General features: G+C 36.1%; 1 protein-coding gene and 1 non-coding gene across 2 annotated transcripts in view; one reads left to right on the top strand and one right to left on the bottom strand.

The window, feature by feature from the left end:
- The window catches only part of GALNTL6 (polypeptide N-acetylgalactosaminyltransferase like 6), a 955,099-nt gene that overhangs the window by 667,392 nt on the left and 264,960 nt on the right, over window positions 1-22,747 (bottom strand). The window lies entirely within an intron of this gene.
- LOC118659475 lies at window positions 17,479-17,617 on the top strand. Its single transcript, XR_004968588.1, has one exon. It is a non-coding gene; the product is annotated as a small nucleolar RNA SNORA4 (small nucleolar RNA).

The following is a 22,747-nucleotide window of genomic DNA, read 5'->3' as shown; positions in this document are numbered from 1 at the left end:
GGTTTCCCGTCTTACATTTAAGTCCTTTATCCATTTTGAGTTTATTTTTGTGTGTGGTGTAAGTCGGTGGTCTAGTTTCTTTTTTCTCTTCCTTCTTTTCTTTCTTTCTTTCTCTCTTTCTTTCTTTCTTCCTTTTTCTTTCCTTTTTTTTAATGTATCTGTCCAATTTTCCCAACACTATTTATCAAAGAAACTGTCTTGACTCCATTGTATGCTCTCACCTCCTTTGTCAAATATTAATTGAGCATACTGGCTTGGGTCTATTTCTGGGTTCTCTGTTCTGTTCCATTGGTCTATATGTCTGTTCTTATACCAGTACCAGGCATTTTTGAGAACAGTGACTTTGTAGAATAGCTTAATATCTGGTATTGTGATCCCTCTAACTTTGTTCTTCTTTTTCAAGATTGTTGCAGCTACTTGGGGTCTTTTTGTATTCCAGATGAATTTTTGGAGAGTTTGTTCTGGGTCTTTGAAGTATGCTATTGGTATTTTAATGGAGATTGCATTGAATCTATAGATTGCTTTGGTAGTATGGACATTTTAATGATGTTGATTCTACCAATCCATGAGCATGGTATATTCTTCCATTTGTTTATGTCTTCCTCTATCTCTTTTTATGCGTCCTGTAATTTTCTGAGTACAGATCCTTTATCTCCTTGGTTAAATTTATTCCTAGGTATCTTAATTTTTTTGTTGCAATGGTAAATGGGATTGTTTTTTTAGTTTCTCTTTCTGTGAGTTTTTTATTGGTGTATAAAAAAGCCATAAATTTCTGGGTGTTAATTTTGTATCCTGCTACATTCACGAATTCATTTATTCTAAGAGTTTTTGATGGAGTCTTTAGGGTTTTCTATGTACAATATCATGTCAAAGTCAGTAAGCATCAGAGAGATGCAAATTAAAACAGCGAGGTACCATCTCACACCTGTCAGAATAGCTATCATCAACAAATCAACAAAAGGCAAGTGCTGGCAAGGATGCAGAGAAAAAGGAACCCTCTTGCTTGCTGGTGGGAATGCAAATTGGTGCAGCCACTGTGGAAAAGAGTATGCATTTCCTTAAAAAATTAAAAATGGAACTTCCAATTGAGCCAGTAGTCCCACTTCTAGGAATATATCCCAAGAAAACAGAAACACCAATCAAAAGGGATGTATGCATCCCTATGTTCATAGCAGCACAATTTACCATAGCTAAGATTTGGAAACAGCCTAAGTGCCCATCAGCAGATGAGTGGACTAGAAAATTGTGGTACATTTACATAATGGAATGCTACGCTGCTGTAAAAAAGAAGGAATTCTTACCATTTGCAACAACATGGATGGAACTGGAGAGCATTATGCTAAGTGAAATAAGCCAGTCAGTGAAAGATACATATCACATGATCTCACTCATCTGTGGAATATAATGAACGACATAAACTAATGAACAAAAATAGAACCAGAATCATAGAAACATGGAACAGAACAGGCTGCCCAACCTATGAGGGAAGTGGGGGGACTGGGGGAGGGGGAAGAGATCAACCAAAAGACTTGTATGCATTCTCCTGAGCATAACCAATGGACATAGACAGGGGCAGGGGAGAGGGCATGTTCTGGGGGGTGGAGGCGGCCAGGGAGAGGTCAATTGGGGAAAAAGGAGACATATGTAATACTTCAAATAATAAAGATTTTTTTTAAAAAAGAAACCATATCTAAGAATTAAAAGAAAGTTTGCAAATGATAATCTCACCAAATATAAATAACAATAAAGATATAAACTATTTTTAAAAAATAACTGCATTCAAACAAATAAAATTAATATTTCTTAAATTTATTTTTTGTAATAATGACTCTAATTATTGGCATAATATGAGCACCTAATTTCAGTTGCATCCACATTAATTCATTTACATGCCTAAAAGATTTTCTTCTGAATTGTAAAAATGTTAATAGCTATATAAAAGCTAATTCCTTTGTCTGACTTTGAAAGAATTCCGTGTTTCATAGCCTCTCCCAAAAAACCAACTCCTATTAATAAAACATTCATAAAATAATTAATTGCACATTTGACATGTTATGCCATCTACTCAAGTTATCTACTTGGAACAATTTGGACTTCATAAATTCTGTTATATAAATGGACTCTGTTTAACTTTGCCACTTGGTCCAGGCATCTGTCTCATAAAATTCTGTTCATGATCATGAGAATAATAGAAAGTGTCTGAATGGATCAATAACTGCAAATTAAAAATGCAACTCATAACACTACCAGATGGGCAGCACTATCATATTCAAATAAAGGGTTGGCAATGCATCATCACTTAATATAGGACAAAACTATGGCACTGAATGAAAAAGAGAAAAGTTTGCTAGCTTTTTAAAAATGTGAATAATGCCTGAGCATGTCAGAGAAAAAGGTATAATGCAGAAAAGCAGGTGGGCACATAAAGAATACATAAATATATAAATTTACATAAATGTGTAAATATGTTTAATTTTCTTAACTTATATGTTTAAAAAATGGTGTTTATTTTGTTAGAATTTTCTTAAAATAAAATAAAAACTATCTATATATATAAAAGCCTAAGTGACCGGCCAACCGGCCGACGAGCCAACCGCCGGTAGCTATGACCACCAAGGAGCAGATGCTCAAAGCAGGAGCTGCCGAGAGGCAGCAACTTTGCAGAGTGCCCCCTCGCACCCCAGGACCCCTTGGGAGATGTTAGACTGCCAGTTTTGGCCTGATCCCTGCAGGCCAGGCCTAGGGACCCCACCTACCAGAGGGACCAACCTCACTTGGCAGATGCCCTTTGAGCCCCAGCACTGCCCCAGGTGAGGCCGGCTAGGGAAGGACTGCTGGAGGTTGGCTCCAGGGCGTGTCTGGCCCGTCTCTCCCAGTCCTACCTCGCTGGCCACTTTCTAATTAATTTACTTTCAATATGCATGAATCATGCACCGGGCCTCTAGTTTCATAATAAAAAATCATGTCCAATAGTAGCCTGGAGGTGCATAAGGTAACCACATCTTTATGTTCAGGCTCATAAATTGATGGGATGTGCTGCCATATAGAGATATCAAACTATTTGATAGGAATATGTCTTAGCAACAGATTTTTAATTCCCGAGGAAAGTGAGCCCAGAGAGGTCCATCTGCTTGTGCTGATTACATTCTCAGTAGAACCACAAGCCTGAGGTTAAACAAATCTGGTCAACAGCATACTGAGGTCAACTTTCAAGGAATTTCAGTTTTCCCTGGATGAACCTGAAGTTGCCAAGAATGACCAAAGATTGTTCTTCCATCTGTTTCTGGTGAAAGTTTGGTCTTCGGTGTGGTTGGGAGGCAACGTGAATCACTTACAAGCAAAAGATCACTCTGCAAAGGCCATAATATGCTCAATTAATTTAATGTACCCAAGGAGAAGTGCTAGTGAACATAGCTTTCTATCTGGTAGCATGTTGACACAACAATCTAAACATAGAAAATGCTTAAAATCTCAGGATGCCTTTTGCAGAGACTGACATTTTATAATGATGAGCGCAATTTAGAAAACTATAGAGGACAATTTTTAAAAATGATGAAATGTAAGCTCATCACACACACAAAAAAATAATCTATCCTATTTTATAAATATTGTTCATAGTAATAAAAAAATTTGAAAAATATTTTTATAATATAACTTTTAAAGACTACGGGAATGGACATATCTCCAATTATTACAGAAATACAAGTATCTTGATTTAAATGGACTCTTCTAATCTTGTACTCACACGTAGGTTAATACTACTGTAAAACGCTTTTCTTAGTAATGAGCACACCATAACAATAACATATGTTAAACCATTTATGTAGGCTGCTTCCCAAACTTAAGAGGTAGATTCAGGAAATTATAAGGAAAATAAAGGTACATGAAAGAAAATATATATGTAAAAAATAGGAAAGTGTTAGGGATCCTAGTTCCAAATGAATTCTATCTGCAATGTCACTAATAGAAATTCTTAAGTTTCTACTACTGCTGAATCTTAGTTAAGCTATGTTGCATTGTCTTTGACTCAATATAGTCTTCTATCTTACTGTGTGCACATTCCCTACAGACCAGCAGTGAGGGTAACATTCCGTACTCCTTTTACACTTCCAAATTAGAACGTAGTTGTGATAATGTTCAAAAAACACTCCTGGCTTAGATCTCAGATTTCTGCAGTGGGAATCTATGAAGCCACTTGCATTGAAATTTGGCTTCCCACTGCCTTAGCAGGTTGGCCCTTTAGCTGTCAAGTAGACTCTTAACTCTTTAAAGAAAAGTATTTAGTGGTTACCTTCTCTAACCTGATATAATTGTAAACACAAAATAAGATTTCCAAAAAGTTTTTTAATTTATTTATCAAAGAAGACTTGGGTGGGGTAAGCAAAATTGTGCAGAAATAGAAAACACAGAGTCTTGAAGTTAATGTTATAGTAAATGTGAGAGCTTGTCCACTGGGGCCAGGGCTATGATATTGAATGCTACCTGGAAGAGCTTCCATATCCTTTCTTCTGAGTATGGTCCTTTTCAATTCAGATCAAATTATGCTTCCTCCACAAATAATACTTCAATGACTACCTGAGACAGATGTGTTATTTCTTCCCTCCATCTGTCTGTCTGTCTGTCTCCCTCTCCTTCTTCCTCCTTCTCATCCAAAGTGTCTTTTCATTTTGGTAAATTATGATATTAAGGTGTATTGGCTCCCCAACTTGATAATATTTTCCTAAAAGATGCAATTATTGCATGCCTCTCATGCCCACATCTTTGCACAGTTAGTAACCAATTGAGTAAAGTTATATAGAGGTCAAGAGAAGTATAATTATTATAATATGTATGTGGGTGTATATATATTTGTTTATGTATATGATGTAGATAGTTGCTATGTATATGGGTGTATATATGTATATGTTTATGGATATATGAGTATAGGTGTATATATGTGTATATATGCATTTATATACCTCTATTTATGTGTATGTTTATGCATATATGTGAATATATAGTGTATATACTATTTAAAGTCAACTTAAATATCTTTGTGTAGGAGATCTTGGAGCTTGATCTAACTGTTCTGTAGTTTTCTAGAGCAAACCCAGTACAAAATCAAATCAGAATTAAATAGAAAATGTTTAAATACATAAAAATTTAAATATTTTCTCCAGATATTTCAAAGGTAAAACAATATTTTGAAATCTGTAAGTATTAACTTTCTAAAAATAACGCTTACTTGTCTATTTGGGGTTTACTATTATAATTCTGAAAATATATTAGGTAAGAACAAAGGACAAATGAAAAGGAAAAGAAGTTAAAAATTGAAAGGTGTGGTAGGATCCTATTTACATTTTATAGTTAGAAAATTCAACAAAAATAAGTTAATAATAAAATTTCTTCATAACTGCTGATAATTGAGGCATTTTAATTTCCTGGTCTAGCAGAATTCCATAGCAAATAAAGATAGTTATTGAATACTGTTTACAGATAAAAATGCACTTAAATTCCATTTGCAAATAGTGCTAATATTGACCAACATTTAATTTGTTTGTTTGTTTGTTTGTTTTTTTGTTGTTTTTTTAAGTATATATATTTTATTGATTTTTTACAGAGAGGAATAGAGAATTAGAAACATCGACGAGCTGCCTCCTGCACACTCCCTACTGGGAATGTGCCCGCAACCAAAGTACATTACCTTGACCGGAATCGAACCTGGGACCCTTGAGTCCACAGGGTGACACTCAATCCACCAAGCCAAACCGGTTAGGGTGACCAACATTTAATTTAATGCAAATAGTTTGTATTTTTAAGTATTAAAAGTCATTAAAATCTGATAGATAATGTGTGTAAATATAAATGATCATATGTTCAGAATCATATCAAACATTTACTGACTTAGAGAATTAATTTAAAAATTATTCCTCAAAATGTTTCAGCTTTGGACTAGACTACTCAGGATATATGACATTTCATAGTAGATATGCCTGGTGAATGGTAGCTACAGATCCCTGTCCTCTTTCTTTTTAAGAAAAAGCATATTCGTCAATTGTCATTATAGAACACTAGAGGCCTGGTGCACAAAATTCATGCATGAGGTAAAGGAAGAAGGGCTCCTCAGCTCAGCCTGCACCCTCTCGTAATCTGAGACCCCTTGGGGGATGTCCACCTGCCAGTTTAGGCCTGATCCCACAGGAATCCCTGCGAGATTGGGCTTAAACTGGCAGTTGAACATCCCTCTCGCAATCCAGGACCACTGGCTCCTAACTGCCCGCCTGCCTGCCTGCCTGGTTGCCCCTAACTGCCTCTGCCTAGGCTCCCACTCGCCGTGGTGTGGGGTGCGGTTACGGGGTTTTGGCCAGGTTCAAGCCTTGGTCTAATGAAAGGACAGGGTCCTCTCACTGCCACATGCAAGTCCCAGCTGGAGGGCAGGGCCCTCCCAGCACAATCATATAGCCAACGGCTGTGGTTGTAAGCTTGAACCTGTGGTCCAAACGCGTAGCCTCACGTGCCTTGTGATAGAGTCCTGGTGCATGTAGTTAAGTGAGGTTGAAACTCACGAGAATGCTGTAAACAACGTGATCACGGCCCTACTTTGCCTTGTGACATCTGCTATAAAATAAAAGACATGGCTTGTGGGTGCTGTCTCCTCATCAGGGAGCAGCGTCCCACTGAAACCCAGCTTTCATTTTCCTGTCTGTCTTTTCTTAATCCTTTCACCCCGCCACTCACGGTCACTGAACCAGGCTGAGCTGGCATGGCACATAAGGCGCCCTGGGGCTGAGTATGCCATGGCCGTGCCGGCTCCCCAAACCATGGCAGCTGCCTCTACCTCAGCCCCCGCCTGCCATGGCTTCATACACAAGGTCGTCCAGAATGACATCCGGAAGGTCGTTCGGACATCCGGTCTAATTAGCATATTATGCTTTTATTATTATAGATATGAGTGGAAGCATATTCATTTCTTGAACCATGGCCTTAAAACATGGTGAAAAGATAACTTCTCTTTAAAAAAACAAAACACCCAATAAACAAGCAAGTTATCACTCAAAAGACAGTAGTAAATTGCAAGAAGGTTTAATTCTCTGCATAGGGGTCATTTTTAGCTATGGTAAGTGTATACATCTTTTAATCTCAGTAATTTTTCATGTAAAATGAGTATGAATACTTAACACACAAGAAGCAGTGAGTAGCAATTTCTTAATGGTAATGACATACTCTAACAATTTTTTAAGAAGCTACTTAATTGCTTAGTGCCAGATAATAAAAAAAATAATCTCATAACTTGAGGTTAATTTTTCCATAGAATGTCCATTTAAATGTTAGCTGGCAACCTCAGCCCCCTTTGGGCAATGCCTCCATGAAAGGTCAAGAGACCTGGTGGTGGAGTGTTGTACTTGGATGAGTCTGCAAACATTGTTTGATGATTATGTTTAATTCCTAGGTCATGCAGTATTCCCAGGAGCTTTTTTTGGTCAGCATTTGCTGCATCAGAATTCAGTTACTGTGAATGTGGAACCATACGTTTTATATTCTTTAAGACTATTAAATATAGGATGTCCCAAAAATATATAGGCACACTTTGAATAATTATAAAGGCAGTGTTTCTTAACATACATTTCATTTTCAAAATTGAGCTATCAGCTATTACAGTGTGTATACATTTTTTGGGACACCCTGTATATCAACCTCTGTTGTCCATGTGAACAATATGTAACAGACAAACAATTTACAGCACCTTAACAATTCATGTGAAATTAAGAGTAAACATGTCATTCCCAACTAAAATTTTAAATATGTTTCTATTGATTTCTGAGAGAGGAAGGGAGAGGGAGAGAGAGAAACATCAATGATGAGACAGAGACATCTATCAGGCTGCCTCCTACATGCCCCCTACTGGGGATTGAGCCCACAACATAGGCACATGCTATGACTGGGACTCAATTGTGATCTCCTGCTTGGTTCAGGAGTCGATGCTCAACCACTGAGCCAAACCGGCCAGGCTTCCAACTAAATTTTAATAGCAGTTGTTATACAAAATGGTTTTAAAAAATAGCAGTTTTAGTAATGGTTGCTCCAGTGAGAGAACATTAACTTTATTTTTCTTTGCTAACTAATTTAAAAATTTATAAATACTGACTGAAGGATATCTTAAGAACATAAAGGTAACTGTGAAATACCATAAATTCAGAGTACAATTGTTAAAACTTAGGTCATTAGGTTCAGCAAATATATTCGACTCTAATTATTGATTTGTGATTAAATTTTGATTCATTTCCAATCATTTTCTTAGAGTACAGAGCTGCAATTTTATAGTTTATGTAAGTGCTCCTGAGAAGAGGCAAAATAGTAAAGTCTTTTACTATTGGTTCCCCCTCTTCTTTCCAAAACCTCCGCAAATGTCAGTTTTCTTCAGAGTTTTAAAATAAAGCCTCTGCACAATGATGGGAATTGCCAGCACATTGTGTGTGGTTTGGGGTTGACAGGAAGACATGAACTAATGTTATCAATGATAAACATTAATTTTCATATATAACTTGTACAGTCCATGTTTTATGGTCAAGTGATCTTGTTTTAAACCATTTCACTTACCCTAACGTCTCCATTCTTCAACCCCCACTCCTGGTAATCCGTATTTGACAGGCTCTCCATTACACTTGACTGTATTAAAGACTTGCACTTTCTGTAATATCTTCCCTGAACTATTTTTCCTTAGTTACTGATACCCGTAAAAATGAAAGTGAACTCAACGTATTTAACACAAATGTGGCAAATGTCACCTCATTCATGAATACAGATGTCCCTAAGGTTGTAGCTTATGAATGCCTGAGGGCACGATAGCCATGGAATCACTAGAGAGGACACCTTTATGGCCATGATTTTATTGTTTTAACACTAAAAACAAGTCTTTGATTCATAGTCCCTGTCCAACAAAAAGGACACATTAATTACTCTTCAATTATGAAATGAAATAGCTTGTAAGTGTAAGAGGTAGTCTTACAGCCCTCCCCCTTTCAGTGTTCGGTAGACCTTGCTACTGAAGTTAGTTAGTGCAAAACAGCACCTCAGCAACCCCCGGGAGCTTGTTAGAGACACAGGATCGCAGGCTCCACCCAGACATATTGAATCAGAATGTGCCTTTAACAAGGTCTCAAGGTGATTCATAAAAACGTAAAAGTCTGAAAACAGTGCCCTGGTAGTACAAGCCACACTCCATGATTTATTGAAAGGGCTCTTTCAAAGACTCCTTAATCACCTCCAATATCGCACTGTTTCACTTTTCTTTTCTTCTGAAACTATTTAACAAACTTCTGAAACATTCGTCATGATGTTGATAAATAACTCCAAAGGGCCTACAATGATGCCGATCTTTATGTGTAAATCTATGCACATATTTTATTATCTTGGATAGATGGTTCGAAAAATGTTTTACGTCTCATCACATAAATTATAAATCTGCTACCTAAAAGTGGTTTCAAATATAATTCAAAGGATAAGAGAATGTCTTTTATCCTGACAGTATGCAGAATTCTATTTTTAAAACTTAAAATATATGGCTTTAATTTGCTTTTCTGTACTAATTAGTTAAAGCTTCTTAAAAAAAACTTTATTAGTTATTTATATTCTCTTTTGTAATTAACTCTAGTTCTCTTAGCCATTTTCTACTGTGGTCTTAAACTTTTTTATTATCTTATATTTTCAATCTATAGCATCTCTCTCTATAGAATGCTAACTAGATGCCAAAATCTTGTTGGTCATAGTCACAAAAAATTCATGCTCCTTTGAGAAACCTATCTGTAACAAAATAAACATGCTCTTTAGATAGAATACAGAGTTATACATTGAGTTCAATTAACAAATATTTTATCTTTAAATATGTTTTTGTTAATTTTTAGAGATAGGAAAGGTGAGCGAGAGAGAGACAAAAGCATTGATGAGAGAAAAACATAGACATCAATTATCTGCCTCTTGTATGCCCCCCCCACTAGGGATTGAGCCTGAAACCCTAGCATGTGCCCTGACCAGAGATCCCCTGGTGTATAGACTGATGCTCAACCACTGAGCCACAGCAGCTAGGCCAACAAATATTTTAATGTCATGTGAAATAGTAGATTTGGAATGACTAAATATAAATATGGAAACAGACTTTATTCATTTTATAGTATAACTTAAGTATACAAAACAACTGTAAATTCTTTTTCAGCAATCTTTTTCGAAATTTTAATACAGCATCATTCTATATTTTACCCCAAGAAATTTATTTTAAAACTAGAGGACCAGTGCATGAATTCGTGCATGGGTGGAATCTGACCAGATGGGCTGGGAGGAGGGGCTGCGGTGGTTGGCTGGCTGGCCCCACCCCCTGGTCAAATTCCCCCTGTCAAAGGGGCAATTTGCATGTTAGCCTTTTATTATATAGGATTAGAGGCCCAGTGCATGAAATTGTGCACAGGAAGGGTCCCTAGGCCTAGCCAGTGATCAGAGATGATCTGTGGGGTGACTGACAGGGTGATCAGGGGGCCGCTGCTGGCACCAGCCGTGGCTGGCCTGGTGCCACCCGCTCACCGGCCTCATCCCCTGCCGCAGCTGCCTGTCACCTCCCTCGGCGGGGTGACCGGTAGGGTGATTAGGGGGCGCCCATCTTGTCTGGCCTGGGACATGAGGGCTGTGGGAAGCTCCTGTGTTGAGAGTCTGGCCCCTGGTGGCCAGTATGCATCATAGCAACCAGTCATTCCACTGGTCATTCTGCTGTTCGGTTGATTTGCATATTAGGCTTTTATTATATAAAATTCTATGGTAATGAGGCAAAAGACCCAGAATAGCCAATGTAATATTGAATCAAAGGACAGAATTGGAGAACTGATACTACCTGACTTCAAGACCAACTATAAAGCTACAGTAATCAAAACAGTATGGTATTGTTGAAAGAACAAATGAATTAATGGAACAGAACAGAGAACCCAGAAATAGACCCACATAACTACAGTCAGCTGATCTCTGCCAAAGAAGCCAAGGCAATTCATTAGACCAAAGAGAGTCATTTTAACCAATGATGCTAGAACAATTGGACATTGACATGTAAAAAAATATACATAAATCTGTAGGCAAAACTTATACCCTTCACACCCACCCACACACACACACACACCACTCAAAATGGACCACAGATGCAAATACAAAACACAAAACTATAAAACCCCTAGATGATATCATAGTAAAAAACCTATATAGCCTTGAATAAAGCAATGGCTTGTTAGATATAACACCAAAGGGACATTTCATGAAGAAATAATTGATAAGCTGGATTTCGTTAAAATAAAAACCTTCTGGTTTGAGAAAGACAATGTCAAGAGAATCAGAGGACAAGCCATAAATTGTAAAAAAATATTTGCCAAAAACACACCCCATTAAGGACTGTTATCCAAAATATACAAAGAACTCTTAAAACTCAACAATAAACAAACCAAGTTAGAAGTGGCCAAAGACCTTAAGAGACATCTCTTAATGGCTTCACACCATATGCCATCAAATCAAGGATATGTAAATTAAAACAAAAATGAGGTACCAGGACTTGGCAGTGGCAGTAACTTTAAAAGAATACCACACAGGATCCCAAAGATAAGTTATGTCAGTGCAAAAGAGCAGGTCTGAGAAAAGCACACTGGAATCGTTTGTAAACACAGTGATATACCTCTAAAAAAAGCTCCATGAAACCAGAGGAGAGAAGGGACCTTTGGAGAGGGAAAAGATTCATCCCATAAATCATGGCTAGAATATTTTGACTATGGATATTACAGCACAGTGATGGCGAACCTTTTGAGCTCGGCATGTCAGCATTTTGAAAATCCCTAACCTAACTCTGGTGCCGTGTCACATATAGAAATTTTTTGATATTTGCAACCATAGTAAAACAAAGACATATTTTTGATATTTATTTTATATATTTAAATGCCATTTAACAAAGAAAATTCAACCAAAAAAATGAGTTCGCGTGTCACCTCTGACACGTGTGTCATAGGTTCGCCATCACTGTTATAGCATAACCAGTGAGTCATAACTACTACATTTATTTCTAATCACCCACAGGCTCAGCCATCCGGGGGCTAGTGGACACAAATTAGAAGGTGATATTTAAGGAGAAAATAATTGCTCTGATATGTGGGTAATACTGGAAAACAGATATCATATACATAAGGGGGTATTTATTTTGTAAATAATTTAATTTAGCCCGACCAGCATAACTTAATGGCTGAGCATTGACCTATGAACCAGAAGGTCATAGTTCGACCCCCAGTCAGGGCACATGCCCAGGTTGAGGGTTCAATTCCCAGTGTGGAGTGTGCAGGAGGCAGCCAATCAATGATTCTTCCTCATCATTGATGTTTATATATCTCTCTCTCCCTTCCTCTCTGAAATCAATAAAAATATATTAAAAATAATTTATTTTAAAATATATACTTCTCACTATGACAAATATGTTTGGATCCAATGCTATTTAAAAATGGACGATAGCATGGGTTGATGATTTTCACTATTTTATCAACCAGTTCTATGTATGAGTTGGGGTAAGGAGTACAGTAGATATATGGGGATAAAGATCTTGTCTATCAATGGGTAACACTTGACTATAGAGACACCACATGTTAATTAACAACCCCATTATGACCACATAAACAGAAATAAAATATTTCAAAATCTGTTACAACAACTTCCAACCATGGCCTTCTAGGTAACTGCTATAAAGTGGTGATAAGAAATTATAAGAAATAATCAGTAAATCACCTCAAGGGGATGGAAGAATCAAGGGAAGTCACCAGAGTTGGCATGGCCATACATCTGTGAGAAAAGAGTTCTACAAAATGTGAGAGTTATTTTTGTTGGCAGTGATTGTCAGACAATGACAATCTAGTTTTAGATGCTTATGATTAGTGAGAAGAAGGATATATCATTAGGACAGGGGAGGTATAACATGTATAGGAAATTTGTAAAAACATCTAAGTAGTTGACAGATTCTGTAATAAGGTTTGTAAGATTTGCTGTGAGGAATGTCTGCCTTATGCTCTCATGTATTCAACACCATTTTCAGATTGCCAAACAACTTTTCTTACTAAAATAATGTTGCAAAATTGTGGTTAACATTACATTTTGGGGTTCTATTAATTCCTAATCTGATTTCTAGGTCATAGTTTAAGATTATCTAGGTACTATCAACTGCCAATTTGAGTACTGTTTTAAAAACAGATGGAATAAAAAAATTTATGGTTCTCTAAAGTTTAATATCAAAATGCCTGTAAAAGTGAACAAGTAGAGAATACCTACCTACATGCCAGCAAATTAAGAAATTCCTCAATAGTCAAATCAGATATAATATTTTTTAAGAAACAGAGTGTATTTAATCATGCTAATAATATAATTAACAACTTTTTATAACAATGTAAATTGTCAGCTTGATTTACACTTGAATGTAACGATATTGCTTTCAAGATATAGCTTGCATTCCTTCAATTCATACTGTATTATAACTTAAAGAGAGTAAATTATGCATTTAGTTAATAATGTGTTCATTGTGGAAAACACATGCACATACACAAATAAATTCAGAATTTTTATAACTAATAAAGATCAAGATTTGACCTTCAGCCAGTAGATGGAGAAGTTGATCTTACAGTAGATTCACAGCGCTATTAAAAGTCTCTTTGTAAGTTGCAGGAACAAGGACTAAAATTGCTGCTGATTCAGGGTTTGGAGGATTGTTTTCATGGTTATTTCCTGGCTGCTCTGCAAAAACAGCTCTTCCAGCCACTCTCTGGCATCACCCCGGGGATGGTTATTGTTTCTTGGAGACCACCCTGCACACTCCTTATGTGTTCTGTTTACAGGTGCATTTTTTTTATTGCCATTCTATTTTCAAACAAGCTGGAAATCTTTCTCTTCTTCATAAATTATTGCTGAAAGTTTGTATAGCACATCTTTTTAGGAACCACAAAATGTTTATGAGTAAAGGCACTGAGTGATGAAATCAGCATCTCTGAGGCGGGATGAAAATGTAAATTCCTGAGAGGGTAAACTGGCTGTTTGAAAAGCACAACACACTTATGTATTTTAGCACGCTTTTAGAAATTATGTGTACTCATACCCGCCAGGAATGAGCTCCTAAATAAAGAAGTCAGTGAACAAATTATCTGGAACAAATTCTAAGATCAAACCCATAGTCATTTGCTTAGCATATTGACAGTTTTTCTAGACGTATCTTAAATGATATTAAGAATCCTGAAAAATCTGTTTTATTGGGTATTGGGTGCTGTTCCTTTATACTGGCGTTTTGCTTGTAAAAATGTTCACGTTTAGTCAGCCAAATATGCATAAGGAAATAGTATATGAAAAAGCAAGTAAACTGCATAAGACTGTAGGTAAGGTCTACATTCAGAAGGGTGGGCTAATATTTTTTTAAAATTGATAATAACAAGGAAATTCTAAGATAATGATCAAACTAAAAATATAGGACATAGGTACCATAATTATATTATTGTCTGCAAGCCAAAAGACAACTTGAAAATCCATGTCCTCTATTAGAAATGCAAAGTAACTAATATCTGTAACTTAAGTTTTGACAGTTCATTTCAACAATTCCCACTGTCTAAAAATATATGCTTAACTCTTGCTATGTTTAAATGTGTTAAAACTCCATATAAGCAAAACTAGAATCATTTTTGTGGATAGGGGTTGTGGTTGATATGTGTTCATCTATTAAAAATATAGTTCTGCCCTAGCCGGTTTGGCTCAGTGGATAGAGCATTGGCCTGCGGACTAAAGGGTCCCAGGTTCGATTCCGATCAAGGGCAAGTACCTTGGTTGCGGGCACATCCCCAGTAGGGAGTGTGCAGGAGGCAGCTGAATTTATGTTTCTCTCTCATCGATGTTTCTAACTCTCTATCCCTCTTCCTTCCTCTCTGTAAAAAATCAATAAAATATATTTTAAAAAAATAAATAAATAAAAAATAAATAAAATAAAAATACAGTTCTGTCTTAGCCAGTGTGGCTCCCTGCTTGAGTGTCGACCAAGGAACCAAGAAAGGCCATTTGATGCAGGGTGAGGGCACATGCCTGGGTTGTAGGCTTTGGCCCCCCAGAAGGGGGTATTGCAGGAGGCAGCCAACTGATGTTTCTCTCTCATCAATGTTTCAATCTCTCTATCCCTTTCCCTTCCTCTCTCTCTAAAAATCAGTAAAAGCGTATATATATATATATATATATATATATATATATATATATATATATATTCCTATCTTTTACTTTATACAACTTGGGTGAATCCCAAATTATTTTAATACTAGAGGCCCGGTACACAAAATTCGTGCTGGGGGGGGGGGGCGAGTCCCTCAGCCTGGCCTACAACGCCAGCATCCCTTGCTCCAGCCTGAGGCTTCTCAACCTCCTGCTGCATGGCCGGGGTCCCCTCCCTCTGCACAGACGCTTGGCTCGTGTCACCGGGGGTGAAGCAAGCCCAGTGTCCCAAGCCTTGGGGACACTGGGCTCGCATTGCTGGGGCAATGCTTCCAGCTTCCCACCCCGGCCACTATGGGCGCCACCATCTTTGACACAGAATGAGTTAATTTGCATATTACTCTTTTATTAGATAGTATATCAACTTGTTATTCAATTTAAACATATATTTATTGAAAGCCTACAATATGACAGCAGTGAATGAAAAAGACTCACTAGCGCCCTCCCTCCCTGAAGCAAGTCCATACCTTTCTTTTTCTCCTGTAGCTTACTCACTCCCAAGCTCCAAGGGTCCTTCGTTTTCCTCTACAACTTGTTTCCTAAGCCCATTTCCTTTAGGAATTACTTTTTCTACCTCTATGATTTAACAAATAAATGCTCTCTTACAAAAAAAAGAAAAGACTCTCTAGGTCCTTGCTCTCCAAGAATTTACATTTTTATGGATAAGATAGGCAAGAGAACAAAAATATAGAGAGATCATTAAAGATTGCAATAGGAGATAAAGTGATGAAGCAAAGATGGGACAGACTTGGGTATTGTTAAAACAAACACCCAGAACAAACAAACAAACAAAATCTCTGCTCCACCTGCATTGCTCAGTGCTTGAGCATCAACCTGTGAACCAGGAGGTCATGGTTCAATTCCTGGTCAGGGCCCATGCCCAGGTTGCAGGTTCCATCCCCAGTGTGGGGTGCGCAGGAGGCAGCCAATCATGATTCTCTCTCATCACTGATGTTTCTATCTTTCTCTCCCTCCCTCTCTGAAATTAATAAAAACATATTTTTAAAAATATCATCAAGAGCAGTAAATAATATGAACTCGCAGTTACTTCCTTGATGTGTTCTTTATTGCCTTATGAGTTAAAATTCCAGAAATGTGAGCAGAACAAGGTTTTTTAAAAAGTATTACTTATTTGCATGAGTAATGAAAGGGATATTTGGGAAATCATGTCCTGAAAATAGTTCCCCAAACATGTTATCTTCAAGGCAGTTTTAATTCTGGTATAGTTTAGCATCAACTGTGCAATTCAGATTGAAATTAAACATTAAAAAATTTAAAATTTATGTTCAATGGGCCAGTGACCACAGATGCAGCACAGAGCTCTGCTAGAAAAGCTGATGAAACATCTGATGTTTTATAATTAGACTGAGGCTGTAACATGCTGATTGCAATCAAGTGCAATATGGTGGAGGAAGCAGTGACTTTTATGTTTATTAAATCCTTTATCATATACTTTGACATACATGTGGACCTTCCCAAGATCAGAAAGTCTGCCTGTTTAAGGATTGCAGAGAGCTTCACATTGTGCAGCATGCTGTACTCCACGTGGCCACAGGCTGAACCTGTTCCTAGTCATTGAAAACATTTTGTATCTGTATATTTAACGTACATAATAATGACCTTTTAAAAGGCAGAGACTACTTATTAATCCAATATTCATTTTCATAAATTTATATATGAACAGTAAAAAACAATGATATAGTTAGAACTATAGGAAAATATCCCTCTTTCTAGTTTTTCAAAGGAATAAATTTGGGAGGTGTGTCACTAGAAATCATAAAATAAAATGGTTTGTTTCCATTTGTACTGATTTTTTCAGCTTGTCAATGAAGTTTTATTTCTAACAGCTTTGTTTATTTTGTCCTTATTTCAGGTGTGTGTGTGTGTGTGTGTGTGTGTGTGTGTGTGTGTGTTCGTGCGCGTTCATGTCCTTAGTCCTGACAATCATTGTTTATTCTCAACAATCAGAAGTGTTAAATAGCAAATTATTACTTCCTTACTATCAACTTCCTGTCCACATGTCTCAACTCACACATTCTATCTTCACTTGGCTTCATTTTAAGTCATTATTTTCATTCTTCATTTATTTCTCAAAATCAACTGAATTCTAATTAGCCTAGGATTAAATTCTGTCAGCCTCTTTTGTTATCTCTTTATACTGGAACACATCTTTTCTTAGGTTAGCAATATTTTTAACTGACAATGAGCTTAAAATATTGATGTTATATGGAAGGTTTTTATAATAAACTTTACCAACTTGGGCTATTTGGGGCAATAAAGAAAACCACACACCACAGTGGGCTATATCACTAAATATACAGTTCACTACTATTTTGTGGTCTATGTGTTTAAAAATATATATATATATATAAATATATATATATATATATATATGTTACAATTATTCTCATTTAGTTACCTAGGTATTTATTTTACTTACATTTACTTGTTTTAAACTATTACTAATAGTATATGTTGAGCTTAAAATTATCAACGCTATTAAAAGAAAGTATAAATCAAGGCAAGCTTTTCACTGAAGTTGAACTAATATCATCTGACAAGTGATGGATTGGGCACCCAGAATGTATATCATGTTGTTCTATAAATGTTATTTTTATATTTTGACTGCTTTCCTTACTAAATTGAGAGATACTTGAAAGAAACAGGTTGTGTATATGTTATTTCTATTTCCAGCAGTTAATATAGTGCTGGCTTCAAATTGATGGGAAAATATGAGAACCTGAATGTGCTTTTGCTGACATTTGAAGAGTTACTACCCAGACATGTTGAAAATCCATTTGTACTCTCTCTGGTATTTCTGTCCATACCCTGCCTCAGCAGGAAGGCGTCAAATGAACACTCTCTAGAACCATTGTCCTTTGGTTCCCTAAAGCTAATTTACTTACACAAGGAGCAAAGATGAACCAAACTAAAGTTATGAATAAGTTTGTAATAAATGGTACATAATTGATACAGGAGCCAGAAGCACTTTAATTCTGCACCTTTATCCTTTCATGGCTATAAAAGGAGGCCATTAGACCTCTTTCATACTTTTGTAAAGACACAGAATAGTTAAGTTACTTTTCCATGTAGTCCTTTCTACTAATGCCTATATGGCATTAATACCTTAGAATCCAACTTTAAAATTTGGGTAAAAATTACAAATAATAAAAATACTGTTTAAGGAATATTGACAAGGACTTGATAAACAGCTAGTATGTTTTATAAAATATGCACGCTAACATAAAATTCAATAGAAAAGGCCAGTATTAGCATAACAAAGAAATGCAATGCTTCTGGATAATTGACCCAGTGATCCTACTTCTAGGAATATATCCCGAGAAACTAGAAACACCAATCAGAAAGGATGCATGCACCCCTATGTTCATAGCAGCACAATTTACTAGAGCTAAGATTTGGAAGCAGCCTATGTGCCCATCAGCAGATGAGGTGATTAAAAAACTGTGGTACATCTACACAATGGAATACTACGCTGGGGTAAAAAAGAAGGAATTCTTACCATTTGCAACAGCATGGATGGAACTGGAGAGCACTATGCTAAGTGAAATAAGCCAGTCAGAGGAAGATAAATATCACATAGTCTCACTCATTTGTGGAATATAATGAACAACATAAACTGATGAACAAAAACAGATCCAGAGACAGAGAAGCATTGATCAGACCATCAAACCTCAGAGGGAAGGCAGGGGAAGGTGGGGGGAAAAGGGAGAGATCAACCAAAGGACTTGTATGCATGCATATAAGCCTAACCAATGGACACAGACACCAGGGGGTGAGGACATTAGCAGGGGGTGGGGAGGCAATGGGGGGGATAAGGACACATATGTAATACCTTAATCAATAAAGAAAAAAATAAAGAAAAAGAATAAACAACAAAATGACTTTAAAAATGGAGTCTTAGAAATGGCTTTTGAAAAAATGGATGCAAACATATTTGTGGAGAGAACAGGGTATTGCTTCTCATGAGGTTAAAAAAAAAATAATTCTAAAGGAACAGAACTGTACCCTATGAAGGAATATACTTAATGAAAATTTCTAATTTGCCTGTAAGGTCTGATATGCCCTTCCCGAGCATGTTGGAAGAGAGCAGTGTTACAGATTGCTCAAATTTCAGTTTATACCCTTGTCAATTTCACATGTAAACAATTACATTGTAGAAAAGAGAGCATTTAATCCCTAGATTGTGATTATCTAAATTATACAAAGATAACACTGTTAGGTTGCAGTATTTTGCCCCCTTAGCTGAGAGATATCATTCCATCTCTCCTCTGACTGGCTTAAGCTTCACTTTTTCAACAGTTCTGTGAGAATTCTGGAATCCCATAGATACCACGGTTTAAATTATTTTAAGAGATTTACATTTTAGTGATAAAAGCATTTGTTTGAAGTTTTAATTTTTCTATCAATCAATAAAAATGTTAACTATTTCAAACACCCTTTCCCTTTAAAGGCTCAACAATTTAAAGTCTTCCAGGACACCAGCTGTGAGCAATCATGAAACTGCAATTACCGCGGCCTAAAGATACTACATGACCGAGCCCCAGTGTGACTTTCCCAATTCATTATGTGCCCTTCTCTCCCTGCCCACGAAGTTATAGTCTCACAGACCTGTTCAGTTCCCGGAACACAACGGGCTGGTTCTCTGTAAATGACATTTAATGTTTCTGTTTCTTCTGTCTCTAATGTTTTCTGTCTAGCATATTATTGATACTATTTATTATTCATAGGATCACTTTAGTAGTGAAAGCCCAATTTCTAAAGTGTTCTTATAAAAAAAATGAAGGCACCGTAGAAATTAAGTTTAAAATAACACAGTAACTAGGAAGGAAGATATTAGATAATTTAACATACGGAAAATTAAAAGTTAATTAATATAGTTGGAATACCAAATTTGGCTAAAAGACAAAAGGAAAATGATTAAAAAAATTATATTAACAAACCTTAATAAAGTAAAAAGTAAACTAATACATAACACACAAAATATCAAGGATGATAAAGGCATTTAGAGACTGATCTGAACATTCCTGTGGGCCTATGTAAATCACAATAATCTGCGGAGTAGACCATTAGCCGTCATTTTATAAATCCAATATAAAGAGAACTGAATTGGGAAGCCAAAACTTTTTCAACCAATCATAATTCAGTTCATTTGGGAGGCTCCAGAATGGTCTGTGCTGCTAAAGCAGATATTTTCAAATGTTTTTAGAACCTATTTCATCAACATAATATTGCAAAATATGTAATCATCGTTATCAGGACTATGCAGCAGCTCACATGCTCGCAGCAACACCCCCCGCTCACTGCAGGTTGGCTTTGTCCCAGTTGCCAAGGCTCTTTCTTCGTAATCACTGCTCTGTACAGACTGCAGCTGGCTTACTATTTGGTAGTAGCCTAAAGAAAAACAGTTCAAGGCTGCACAACCATTGGGCTTCCTGTTCTATGATCTAGTGATTTCAAAAAGCAGATTCTTTCATAACTTGCACCTGGTTCCTTGCTCTTGCAATGGCAAAAACTTATCATCAATCTGAACAAGGAATAGATTCTCATCCAACTCGGGGAAAAAATCAGAGAGCTCAAATATCTAACCCAACTGATATTCCTTTGTGTTTTCCTACCTATCCTTCATGTTTGCGGGTTGTTTAGCTTTACAAATGTTTCGCCAACATGGAAATTGCATTCCTTGCATTCAGTAGATCCTCTCTCGTTTGATGGATTAAATTTTATTCTTCTGATTTCTTCCCTAAATATAGGTCATGGTATGGCTCAGGCAAAATCTCTGCAGAGGAACTTTCAAGCACTTTTTTTATTGGCTGTTAAGAGTGAGAAACTATTACTACATTTCAGCCATATACAATTTTGTGAGATCAAGTTTATAGTCAATATCACTGGTTATATAATTAAACAAAATGTCCTCCGAAATTATTTGGAGTGTAAAGTGTACTACATAAGTGCAAAATGGAATTTTAAATTACTGATTTTCTTCTCCAAAAGTAAAAATCATTTTTACAAAATCATGAAGAAGAATATATAATTGTAACCAAAGGTCTTTTAAGGTGATATAAGAGGTAATTATTACTGATATGTATCAACAATAAAAAAATAATAACATTCAATGCTACCATATAAATTGTTACTTCCATGTTCAATTCTCTGGGCTTCTAAACCTCTAGTTCCAAGCTCCCTGTTAATAAGAGATCTAAATGAAGCAAATGAAGACTTCTGTTAACATAGTAAAATTACATGTCCATTAAGTAGATTGGAGTGTGATTTAGACAAATCTAGAAAGAAAACAAGTCCATGGTTAATGAGAAAAGTTGGAATAAAACAGACTTAATTTTTCAAAAACTGATTATTTACATTTGGGGTTTTGTTGTTTCATATACTGAATACTGTGGTTTGACCCTACTTCTTTTCATAATTGTTATTTTAGTACTTAATTCAGTGAAAATGACTAAAGCTATTATGAAAATTATTTTAATCATTCCACAATCATTAACCTTATACCATCTATGTATAAAGAACATACATAATGTTATTCAAGTAATTCATATGGCCATAAGTCCCTCCAAAATCATAAAATAACAATATACAAAACAAAATTAAATTAGCCTTTTTAATATTCAAACAGATGTATTACTAAAAAAATGATGTAATGATGCTAGAATTATGACATTTTAAAACAAACACATATTCATATTTCTCTGATCTTTAAACCACTTTCAAGGTCATGGAGAAAAACAAATATTGGATTATGAATTTGTGGATGGAGAGATCACTGAGACTATAAAGATTGGATATAAAGATTTTGCATATATGAGAAAACTAATGCCCAGGAAAATTTTTTAAAAAATGAATACATGCACATAACCAAATAGAGCAAGAATGAAGAAAAATCACACACACACACACACACACACACACACACACATATTTATTTTTTTTAATGGAAGAAATATTTAATGTGATCTAGATTTAATCCAATTATACAAAGCTCCATATCTGATCTGAATAGTCAAATCTTTTCAAATTAACCAATTAAAAGTATATTCACTCTATTGCTTGCTTCAGCAATAGGTGTGAGATTTGTTTGAATTACAAAAGAAACAAGCTAAGCTATGAAACTTATCTCTTCTCTCAGTGCTCAATGAAATATCCCTTAATGAAACTTCTGCATGGGTCTGGGTATGTGTATTAGAAATTTAAATTATTTCCCAGTTAAAGACAAAGAATAGCTTGTGTGAACCCCTCGATCCATCTGAGGTTGCTTCATCACTTTTAAAATAGGAATTAGTATGACTTTTAAAATTTTTGAAGGCATAAACACTTATCACTTACAGTTAATGTAATTAAAGCTAGTATTCAGTATCTCTCTCCCCCACACAAGCACACCCAGATTCAAATCATCACACTCTTCCCACACTCGCAGGACATGTGTTTAGATGTGCGTGAGAGACAA

The sequence above is a fragment of the Myotis myotis genome, unplaced genomic scaffold (genome assembly GCF_014108235.1).
Source record: "Myotis myotis isolate mMyoMyo1 unplaced genomic scaffold, mMyoMyo1.p scaffold_m19_p_6, whole genome shotgun sequence".
Classification (NCBI taxonomy): Eukaryota; Metazoa; Chordata; class Mammalia; order Chiroptera; family Vespertilionidae; genus Myotis; species Myotis myotis.
The sequence above is the reverse complement of the archived record's forward strand: the minus strand, read 5'-3'. Positions and strand labels throughout refer to the sequence as shown.